Consider the following 11,765-nt stretch of genomic DNA (forward strand, 5'->3'; position numbering starts at 1 on the left):
ACCTTTGATGACTTTCTGTCATACAATGAACTCCAGCCCATGTAGCACACGTTCTGATATGGTTTTATGGTTTTTGGGGCTTGGTTTTATGTTGGCTTGGTTTTATGTTGCTCAGTTTGTTCAGCCCATCTATGTGACTGTGGTTTTGTCAGTAGAACTTAGAGTAAGAAATATGTGGCATATTACAGACATTTTGAAATTGAGATTCAAGGAGCATATATCAGAAGCCAACATCTGACTAGAATAGTGAACCTACTGTAGGGAACCTTCTCTGAGAGTGTGATTCAAAGTAGTTTGAGCCAGGATTTTCAAGGAGCCAGAAGAAATTGGGTATTTGAATTTTAGGAACTTTCAGTATTATCTGAACAATTAGATGCCTTCTGGTCCTTTGAAAATGCCAGACTTCATGGTTCCTGGGCACAGATGAGTAGCTGCCCAAAGCCTTTTATTTGCATCTGTAATTTTGCACCTGTGGGCACAAAAGTTAGAGGTTGTGTTGAGTCCCTTCAAGAAACTGATCTTTGAAATATTTCATACTTAATTAAAGGCTCACATGAAAGCCATTCTCCAAAGGACTAAATAGTCACATAGGTATAAGGATGAAACCGTCATGGTCAATTTTTCAAAAAGGAACCAAACATTTTGAGCGCCCAGACTGAAACACCTAGGGCCTGATTTTTTCCTGGTCACTATGCAAGTCCCCACTGCTCCAGACAAAGTCAATAGCAACTGTAAGGGTCAGGACTTCATCTGCTGGACAACAAAAATGCGAGGGTCTCCACTTTAGTAGCTTTAATCATGCATCCTTACTGTATAGTTTGAGCAATAAGGTTAATGTTATTTTCATGGCAAATCTCCTGCTAATGGCTGTTACTTTGGTTTGGGGTTCCATGGTCTTGGTACTGCAAAGACACCAAGGATAGTGAGTAGCCCCTGCAAAGTCAAAGCAGTATCTCATAGTGCCTAAAATTAAGCAACCAAGTGAGTCTTCGCAATCCTGTTTTTAGCAGGAAGGGAACATTACTTCTTGTGGAGACCTCCCTGTGAGAAAATATAGGAAACCAAGTTCACTCAAGGAGTACCAGACCCATGTAGTTCAGGCACTGACTGACTAGCTGGGTGAGACTTGTTTGCCGCACATTTTATAAAGCCACAGTTTGTATCTGCGCTAGAACATTTCGTCAAAGGAATAAATGTCTGACCTAAAGACAGAATGGGAAATGTTTTGCAGTACTATCAAAGGGGGAATATAGGAGTGGCCTAAAATGTACTGTAAAAATGTATCGTGTGTAATGTTATTAAAAATGGTTTTAAAAAAATCCTTTCTTGTTTAGTGTGATTGTCTTCAACTCCTGTTTGAGTAATAATCACGAGGAAGCTAGCGACTGTCACCTCACAGAACATCTCGGAACATTTTCTGCTCCTAGACCATGCCAAAGCCAATCAGAAACTTCCCCAGTTTTATATGGCCTGCACTCCTTGGTCCAATTATTACCCTGAGACTCATGTTTGCAGCAGTGTCTAAGTGACTTTGGCTGTGTTTACCCTATAAACCCACGGCAATGCAGGGTGGTGGTGTCCTGTGTTGTGCTGCTCTGGAAGGACTGTTTCTTAAACTGTGAAGAATCACAGAAAATGAGAGTTGGGAGGAACATCAGAATGTGATCTAGTGACTCCTGGCTCAAAGCAGGACCATCCCCAACTAGATCATCCCAGCCAAGGCTTTGTCTAGCTGGGTCTTAAAATCCTCCAAGGATGGAGATTCCACCACCTCTCAGGGAATATAATCATGCCCGTGTGGTGCTTTGGATAAACTAATTGAGTACTTCTTAGTTATGGTGACAGTGCACCAAAAGTGTTGTACAAACATGGCTCCACTGCTTTTGGTTTAGGAAGAAGGATGGTGCAATATGCATGCGGGTGCTAGTATGGAGTCTAGTAGGTTCCCTGCTATGTAGGCAAGGCCTGAGGCACCCAAGTCCATAGACTTTCCGTGAGACTTGGACCCTAGTTTGCCCTAGCTTCAAAGGTCTCTGACTTGCCCAGGAGTAGGCTAGCAAGTGCTAGCCTCACTTGTGTTCAGCAGTACCTTATTCCACAACTAGCTTCAGTGAATTGAATACAAAGGAGGGAGGTTAAATTCCTTGAGCTGCTTTGAAAATCTCAGGAAAATGAGCATTAGACACTGGTGAGACTGCAGCTGGAGTACTGTGTCCAGTTCTGGATGCCACACTTCAAGAAGGACGTGGAAAAGCTTGATAGAGTCCAGAGAAGAGTCCCCCATATGATCAGAGACTTGCAAGACAAGCCATACGAGGAAAGGCTGAGGGACTTGGGCCTCTTCAGCCTAAAAAAGAGAAAGCTGAGAGGGGACTTGTTAGTAGCTTACTGCTACATCAGGGGAATACAGCAAGGGCTTCGCGAACAACTGTTCACCAGGGCACCCTTGGGGTAAACCAGACGTAATGGCTACAAACTCCTGGAAGACCATTTCAGGCTTAACACGAGGAAAAACTTCTTCACAGTCAGGGCGTTCAGACTGGACAGTCACCTTGCTGTGGTCACTTGACCACAGTTGTCTTTCCTGCCTAGTGCAGGGGGCTGGACCCAATGATCTTGTGAGGTCCCTTCCAGCTCCTTACAATCTATGAATCCATGATGGCTTGTCCCAAGCAGTAGGCTCCTACCCAATGTTGAGCCAGCTGCATACTAGTAGCCTGACCTTCAAGAGGCAGTTAGTGCCTAAATGGCAATACAGACACCTCATTTTGACTGTATAACTAAAGAAGGGTGACAGGATACCTGGGTGTCCGCTTGAGACAGGGGGCTGCTAAAGTAGCAGCTGAGGTGCAGCTGCCAGCAGAGCACACGGCTATTCTCCTGTGTGCTACCACTGTCCAGGGTGAAGAACTTTCCTGTTACACCTCTGATTCAAAAGCCCCAGCAAAGAACATGCTCATTAAGTACTATGTAGGACTCTGTTTGCAGTCCTGGGTTCTTTTAAGAACCATCTGCAACTCCCATAGGGAAAAACCATCGGGCAGAACTATCACACCGCCCTTCAGAAAAGGATCAAGATATATGTGCAGGCCAGTCCTTAGTCCAAAGTTTATTGGCCAGATGCAATTAAAGGATTTGGACATGCAACACATTTTCATGGATGCAACCAGCCTTTATACTGGGCTCAGCACCAAAGGAACACGTGAAAACATTTATGCTATAGAAAGGATGTGGGCAAGTTGGAGAGAGTCCAAAAATGGTTCAGGGGCTGGGGCGCATATGAGGAGAGGCTGAGGGAACTGTGTTTATTTAATTTGCAGAAGAGAAGACTGAGGGGGGATTTGATAGCACCCTTTAACTCCCTGAAGGGTGGTCCTGGAGAGGATGGAGCTAGACTGTTCTCAGTGGTGACAGATGACAGAACAAGGAGCAATGGTCTCAAGTTGCAGCAAGGGAGGTTTAAGTTGGATTTTAGGAAAAACCTTTTCACTGGGAGGGTGGTAAAGCACTGGAGCAGGTTACCTAGAGAGGTGGTAGAAACTCCATCCTTCAAGGTTTTTAAGGCCCTGCTTGACAAAGCCCTGGCTGGAATGCTCTAATTGGGGATGGTCCTGCTTTGAGCAGGGGGTTGGACTAGATGACCTCCTGAGGTCCCTTCCAACCCTCATTTTCTATCATTCTATGAGTGCCTTGAATAAAAAAAAAAATCCCAGAAAAACCAGTAGTAAAAGTACACTGATGTATGTTGTACTGTGATAGGAGGTTGCTTCTGTACCTCCGTTTTGGGTGGCCCTTTGCTTAAGGCAAACAGACTATTTATTACCTGTCTCCTGCCTCCTAGTCATTAAGTCCTGTAATAGCATGTATTTCAAGAAGCTGCTCCTGGAGAGCCGCTCATCTGTTCACTCAGGCTCCTTATGTAATTCACATCAGTATGCAAAACCAACGTAAATCATGCTAGTAAACCTGTATCATGTCTCCAGCCAAAGCTGAACTAGGTTTGGGGGACAGCCATGGCTCCCTTTGGGAGGGCTAGGGAGAGACAGTAATGGGGGGATCACTCAGAGGAGAGAGGCAGGGGAGTGGGTAGAAGCAGGGGGAAATATTAAGGGAGGGGGGGATTTTTGTTTTAATTTACAGAGGTATTAAACGTGGGTTGGAAAGCAAGGCTCGTCTGGGTGAGGGATTGCTTTCCTTAATCAGAGGCAGGTAAGTAGCAGAGGGGGCGGGATGGATTGCCTTTGAATTTGGGAGGGTGGGGAGTTTTTTGTGGTGCCCTCTTATTTTAATATTTTATTTCATTTCTATAATTTTTTGTCTTCTATGGTAAGCTGTCCTGAGCCCTATTTTGGGGGGAAGGGCAACATATAAATCAAAGTGTAAAGCACTACCAAAGAGCATGCTGTGCCTGACACTAATTAAAAAGCAGTATTCAGTGCCCAGTATGTGGTACTTGCTTCACAGCCTAAGGGCAGGTTCAGCTACAGCATTCATGCAAGATGCATTGTGCCTGTAGCGTTGCATCTTGCTGGGAGGAACTGTGTGGATAGAGTTTCTCTCAACTTGTTTGAACTGGAATGTGTGTGCTAAGGAAGGCCTCTCTCCTTCTGCCTCTGCACTTGAGTCCATCTCTTCCATAAAATGGTGTTGCTACCTGTGTTGTTTACCTGCAGACTCTGAATGGTTGTGGCTCCACCTGCAACCTGTGACATTACAGAGTCAGGAAGTGTAGCAAGGAGATGTTGCTAGTTGTGATTAACCACGATATAATAAGGATATGAGGTTGTGGTTCACTTTTGTTTAATTCAATTAAATTAGTTCTTAAATGAGTCTTCCTTTGTTGGCTCTCTTGCCTTCAGAATGTGGGTTGGGTCTGAGGTCTGATTTCTTCGAAGCCATTCCTCCTTTGTTCTCAGTGTCTGGGAATCAAAGAAGCTGGTAAAGGAGAGCATCAGGAGCTTATTATTCTAAACATACCCCTTATCCTAGCTTAGAAAGGAGAAAGGACTGGTAGGTAAGTCTAATTTTCAAAACATTGTATCTGATCTTCAATGGCATCATTGCTTCTTTCTTCCAATAAACACTGAAGTCCCCCATTATGTGATGTATTCCAGCTATGTCTGTGCTGTCTGTGATGGTGGAACTGTACAGTCATTGGGGCAGGGACTTGTTCTTGTCTGGGGTCCCGTGCCTGTTTTATGTGCTGTAAGCACTGATTGTGCTATATAACTAGATGCAAGTAATAACCTACTCTCCTTGCAGTTGCCATTTTACCCCTGCCCTTTCCAAAGCATGGTGCTCCCTTCATGGTGTATCCTACTGAGTCATGGAATCATACAAAAATTAGAGTTGGAAGGGACCTCAGAAGGTCAACTAGTCCAACCCCCTGCTCAAGGCAGGACCAGCCCCACTTAGATCATCCCAGCCAGGGCTTTGTCAAGCCAAGTCTTAACAATCTCCAGGAATGGAGATTCCACCACCCCTCTGGGTAACCTGTTCCAGTGCTTTACTACCCTCCTGGTGAGAGAGCTTTTCCTAATATCCCTTGCTGCAACGTGAGACCATTGCTCCTTGTTCTGTCATCTGCCATCAGTGAGAACAGTCCAGCTCCATCCTCTTTGGAACCACCCTTCAGGTAGTTGAAGGTTTCTATTAAAACCCCTCTCATCTACTCTTCTGCAGACTAAACAAGCCCAGTTCATAGTTTCATAGTTTCTAGGGTTGGAAGGGACCTGAGCAGATCATGGAGTCCGACCCCCTGCCATAGCACGAAAGAGTGCTGGGGTCAAACGACCCCAGCAAAGTGTACATCTAGCCTCCTTTTAAAGACCCCCAGGGTAGGAGCCAGCACCACTTCGCTTGGAAGTTGGGTCCAGATCCTGGCTGTCCTGACAGTGAAGTAGCCCCTCCTGATGTCTAATCTGAATTTATCCTCTGCCAGCTTGTGACTGTTATTTCTAGTCACTCATGGTAATGCTCGGGGAAACAGGGACTCCCCCAGTGCCTGATGGTCCCTCTGACTAGTTTGTAACAGGCCACTAGATCCCCCCTCAGCCTTCTCTTGTGGAGGCTGAATAGGGTCAGGTCCCATAGCCTCTCCTCATAGGGCCTGCCTTGCTGCCCCGACCATGCGAGTGGCCCTCCTCTGCATCCTCTCCATGTTGCCCACATCCCTCTTGAAGTGGGGTGCCCAGAACTGGCTGCAATACTCCAGCTGCGGCCTGACCAGTGCCGCATAGAGGGGGAGTATCACCTCCTTGGACCTGCTTGAGATGCATCTGTGGATGCATGACAAGGTATGGTTGGCCTTCCTGACTGCGTCCCCACACTGCCGGCCCATGTTCATCTTGGCATCAATGATGACTCCAAGATCCTTTTCTGCTTCTGCACTGACAAGAAGTGAGTTCCCCAGCCTGTAGGTATGCTGCTGGTCCTTCCTCCTCAGGTGCATCACCTTGCACTTGTCAGTGTTGAACCCCATCCTATTCTCATCCACCCACACCTGTGACCTACCTAGGTCTGATGGTAGCCTATTCCTCCCTTCTAGCGTGCTCACATTCCCTCAGCTTGTCCTCACAAGTCATGTTCCCCAGCCCGCTAACCATTTTCATTGCCCCCTGCTGGACTGTCTCCAATTTGTGCACCTTATCCTTTCTGTAATGGGGGGTCCCAAAACTGGACACAGTACTCCAGATAGGGCCTCACTAGTGCCAAAGAGAGGGGAAGAATCTCTTCCCTTGATCTGTTGGTAATACTCCCAGTATTGCAGCCTAGTATGCTGTTAGCCTCCTTCACAACAATGGCATGTTGTTGGCTCCTATTCAGCTTATTGTCCACCATAACCCCCAGGTTCTTTTCTGCAGAGCTGCTGCTTAACCTGTCAGTCCCCAGCCTGTACTGGTGCATGGGATTGTTCTGTCCTAAGTGCAGGACTTTGCACTTTTCCTTAGTGAACCTCTGAGATTTCTTTTGACCCAATCCTCCAAATTCTTTAGGTCTCTCTGAATCCTAGCCCTACCCTCCAACATAACTACTACTCCCCCCAGCCTGGTGTCATCTGTAAATGTACTAAGGGTGCACTCCATCCCACCTTCCAGGTCACTGATGAAGATCTTGAAAAAAAACAGCCCCAGGACCAATCACTGGGGTACTCCACTTGATACCAGCTGCTGACTAGACATTGAGCCATTGATTAAAACCCTTTAAGCCCAATGATCCACCCAGTTTTCTATCTACCTTACACTTCATTCATCCAACTTGTACTTTTTTAGCTTGCTTGCGAGAATGTCATGGGAGACCATACCAAAAGGCTTGCTAGAAGTCAATGTCTATCACATCCACTGTTCTTCCCACATCCACAGAGGCAGTCATCTCATCATAAAAGCTAATCAAGTTGGTCAGGCATGATTTGCTGAACCTGCAGAGCCAGCGATCATGATCTAAATATATCGTGCCTCTTTCACCCAGAATATTCCATCCCCAGTTACAAACCAGGGCTCAGAGTCCAGCTGGAGTGACATCAGTAGAAAACAGTTTTAGCACAGGCATGACCCTGGAGCAGTGCATCCATTAGGAAAAGGAGGTTGTGGGACAGAAAGCAGCTTCAATCCACTCTCCTCAGGGAAGAAAGCCTGCAACCATGCATGGTGCTAACAGGGAGGGGAGCATAGCCAGAGAACAAGGAGGATACTCCAGTTCAGGTCATCTTCTTGTCTACCTGCACTGGCCAGACTCCTGCGCAACCCAGGTCACAAACTAACCAGTGTCCTATGTCCTTTATGACAGACTATGGGTTCGTTGCAATATTTCTGGGCTAAATGTATTTGTGTTGCAAGTCTCCATTTCCCTGATTAGCTTGAACACAGGGAAGGAACAGGTTAGTAGTTTGTGGAACCAGAACTATGGAGATCTGCCTAAGTTCTCTACTGGTGGGTCATGAGCCATCAAACAGCAAAGAGCTAATTTGCCTAGGCTAACACATCAAGTAGACTTCAGACAAGCACCTGAAGAGATTCTGTACTGTTTCTATGGCCAGCAGATCACTTTATAAGAGAACAGTAGAAAAAGATGGTCTTCACAAACATAGACTCCCAGAGACCAAAGAGAAAAAAAGAGAGACTGTGTGAGGTAGGAGGAGAAGCGTCAGAGAGGCTTGAGAGAAAACAGCAAGGGGCTATTTTTCCTGACAGAGGTTTTGGGGCCCAAAGACTTCCTGCTGTATTATTGTTGACCAATAAAGTTTAGTTGTGTTTAAGAAGAGTTGCCTGCTTCACTGTATGTGATTTTGGGTACATTGCATTCTCTTGAAAAGGTAAAGTCCCTCACCAGGAGCAAAGCCAGAAGACAGCTGTTTGTGGGCACACCAGGGCTAGGGACAGATATTCAAAAAGCCAGAGCCTAAACTGATTCAATCTTTGTAGGTTAGTCTAACCTGCCTAGATTGAACAATTTGTAAGTGAATAGACATTCACTATTAACTCAGGAAATGCAGGCACATGCCTGCAATGGCTCAGGCCAGAAGCCAGGGGGTGCTAGTGCATCCCTTGACTGCAGAGAAGCTGTGCTGGGGGTTGCATGGCCAGCCCCAGCAGCAGCCTCAAGTGAACTGGCCAGAGAGGGTGTTTAATTCCCCCCTCCCTGTCCCATGGGCACAAACCTGAGCCACAGTTTGCCTGGCACTCCCCCCCCTCACTGCAGCAGTGGCAAGCACAGGGGCTTGGCCAGATGTCAGCTGGCATGGCCCCCTGAGGCAAAGAGGGCAGGGAGGGGATTTATTTTCCCCTCTGCTCCCAGGGGGCTGCAGCCAGGGTCTGTCAGCCCTGATCACCACCTCTGCTACTCACTCCCTGTGCAGAGCAAGCGGCGGTATAAGTCCCTTCCCTGCCCCTCTGCCAAATGCCAGAAAGAGAGGGGAAATAACTCCCTTCCCTGCTCCCGCGCCTAAGGGGGCTGTGCTGGCTGGCTTCTGGCCCTGTCTCCACCCCTGCAGTGGTGACAGGGCAGGGACTGTGATGGGGGCAGCACCCCATGTCATAGTTTCCCAGGGAGTGCAAGCCTCTTTTTGGAAGGTGGGAGCAGTGTGGGCAGAACAAACTCTGTGAGGTGAGTGGTGGCAATATGCTGGGAGCGGTGGGGGGGGCTTGGGGTATGGCCACCCCTCTGAGCCCCATTGCCACCGCTCGCCCCACACAGTCTGCAGTAGCTCTGACCACCCACCCCACTCCCACCCACAGTGCAGCCCCCCTCAACTGAGGAGGGAGGGAAATGGCCCCTGCTGAGGCTTTCCACCCCCTGTGCTGGGCACAGCCTGGCTGGGGTCCAAAGCCAGGGGGGAGGGGTATTTTCCCTCCACTTCCTCCTCAGCTGGCCCACCAAACAGGGGGCATGGCCGGGTGATCAGCCTGGCTCCTGGCTGTGGGGAAGCCTGCTGTAGGGTCTTTACTCCCCTGGCTGAGCCGGGTCAATCACCCAGCCATGCCCCTTGCTTGACCAGTGGGCCAGCTGAGAAGGGAGTGGGGAGGAAAAGTATCAGCTTCCTTCCCCTCCCTTTCCCACCCTCATTGCAGACCCCTGCTGTGTCCCAGGAGCGGCAAAGTAAGCAGGGCCCCTGGTGCTGCTGCTTCACTGGAGCTGCTGGGGGAGAGGAGGTGCGGCCGGAGTCAGAGCATCAGGATTGCCCAGCACTTCCTGGGCAGAGCTGCAGCACAGCACCTCATCCCTGCCCCTGCCAGGGAACTGGGCCAACCCTAAGCGCCCTGATGGTGTTGGGCAAGTTCTCCCACCCTGCATGGCTGGATCCACCCCTGCTACCCATTAGACCTGCTTGGCACACCCTCTGTGGCTCCCAGGCAGCTCCATCCACCAGGCTATGGCAAGGCTGTAGCACAGCTGACACTGGAGGAGGGAGGGGGCATCCTGGGCTGTAACTCCCCCACCCCAGATTGTCCTGCAGCATGGGTCTCCCCACTGAGTGCAGCCCGCAACCTGGCAGGTCCTGTGGGGCAGCTGAGGAAAAAGATTGGTGGGGGAAATGCCCACCCCATGCCCAGCAGAGGGGGGAAGCCAGCACTGGGGGCTTTACTCCCCCAGCCCAGTTGGGAGCTGGATCAATTCCCTGGTAGAGGAGGGGTTGAGGCAGGGGAATCTGCCTGTTTCCTGGCTGCTGGGGATGGAAAAGTCCCTGCTGGCAGCTGGGGGCAGGGTCAGCCCTGCTCCATCAGAGCACAGAGCACAGCACAGGGCTAAAAAGCATGCTGGGATGCTTGGGGGACTGATTTAACTTAAACCAGGAAAGGGTCCACGACAGAATTTCCATAAACTGGTTTGCCCCAAATCAGTTAAGTGTGATATACTACATTCAACCCAGATTATCTTAAACAAGTTTCGGCCATTTTGAAACTGGTTTATGTGCACTGAACATCTGTTCTGTTACAGGTTTAAACCAGTTTCTGATCACTTAAACTAGTTTATGTGTAACTTCTGTACCTAGCCCAGATAACTGGGGGAGTCAGAAACTGAAAGGTTGGTTCTTAGGGTTTCTAAAAGGTGCACTGAGGCTGGCTTCAGGGCATAGGTGATGCATAGGGGGAGGTACGTTGGGCATGTGCCCCCCTTGAAATTGGCCCCCGCCAGCTAGGGAGTGGGGAGTGCTGACTGGTGCCCCCCCCGAGAAGCGCCAATGGCATGTCTGGTTTTTCCAGCAGCACTTCTGGTTTGCCACCAGAGTTTCTAGGGTCAGTGACTGGCCGCAGGGGGACCCCCCCCTGTCAGCAATCAGCTGCTGGTGCCCCCTCCCCACCACCCCCAGAGCCAGGAGGCACCAGTCACCCATGATCCAAGAGATTATATGATGTTACGGGTCTGATGCAAAAGCTCCTCTGGAGAATCTGTGACACCCTCCCTCAACAGCAGAAGGCTCACAGGAGAGTGATGGTGATTTTTGCCATTCTTTGGAGGGGAGGGGAATCTGCTCTGGGAGGTAGGGGCCTGGGCAGCACTGAGACATGTGGCTGGCACTTCTGTGACAGCTTCAGTGCATCTGACATTGCATGTACAGGGATCACACCTTGCTATCTGAAATGCAGCTGCCTGTGGGGTGAAACATGGTAAAATGTCAGACTGAGAAGGGATGGCTCTGTCTGTGCAGGGCCCAACCTAATGGCATCCTGATATGTGGGTCCTCTCCTTGCTGCTGTGGCACCAAAGAGGTACAGAAGTCTAATGTACACAGTGATGCCACAAGGGTGAAGGTCGCTGGTTACCAAGGCTTGAATTCCTCCAGGATATCAAAACTAAAACCTTTACTTTTGTCCTTTAGTGCTGACAAGAGACCAGGACATCATTTTCTTGGCTTCTTCTATAACCAATGCCACAGGTGCATAGACGCAAGTTCCATGTAGTCTCAGAGGAAAGGATGACATCTCCTGGGTTTCCTGGAGAGGTTTCCCATCTAATTACCAACCGAATCTGACCCTGAAATCTGATAAAACTACAGCCAGAGGTGAAATGGCTTTAGGACCATAATCCTGTGCTTGGAACAAGTTAATTCTGCTTTGCTACCTCGTGCCACAAATATAATTATGATGGCACAATGGGTAATGGATTTCCTCGAGAGATCTTCCCCCTTCACAGCAGGGGCTTGCATATCACTCTGGAGCCTCTTTCTTACCTGGCATTCTGGTGCCAAATGGCTCCGGTTGTCCATAATGCAGCACATTGTGGCAGAACATGATTTCACAACCTGGAATTAGCTATCTTCCATGAAG

The sequence above is a fragment of the Crocodylus porosus genome, unplaced genomic scaffold (assembly GCF_001723895.1).
Source record: "Crocodylus porosus isolate Cpor-Errol unplaced genomic scaffold, CroPor_comp1, whole genome shotgun sequence".
Taxonomy (NCBI): Eukaryota; Metazoa; Chordata; order Crocodylia; family Crocodylidae; genus Crocodylus; species Crocodylus porosus.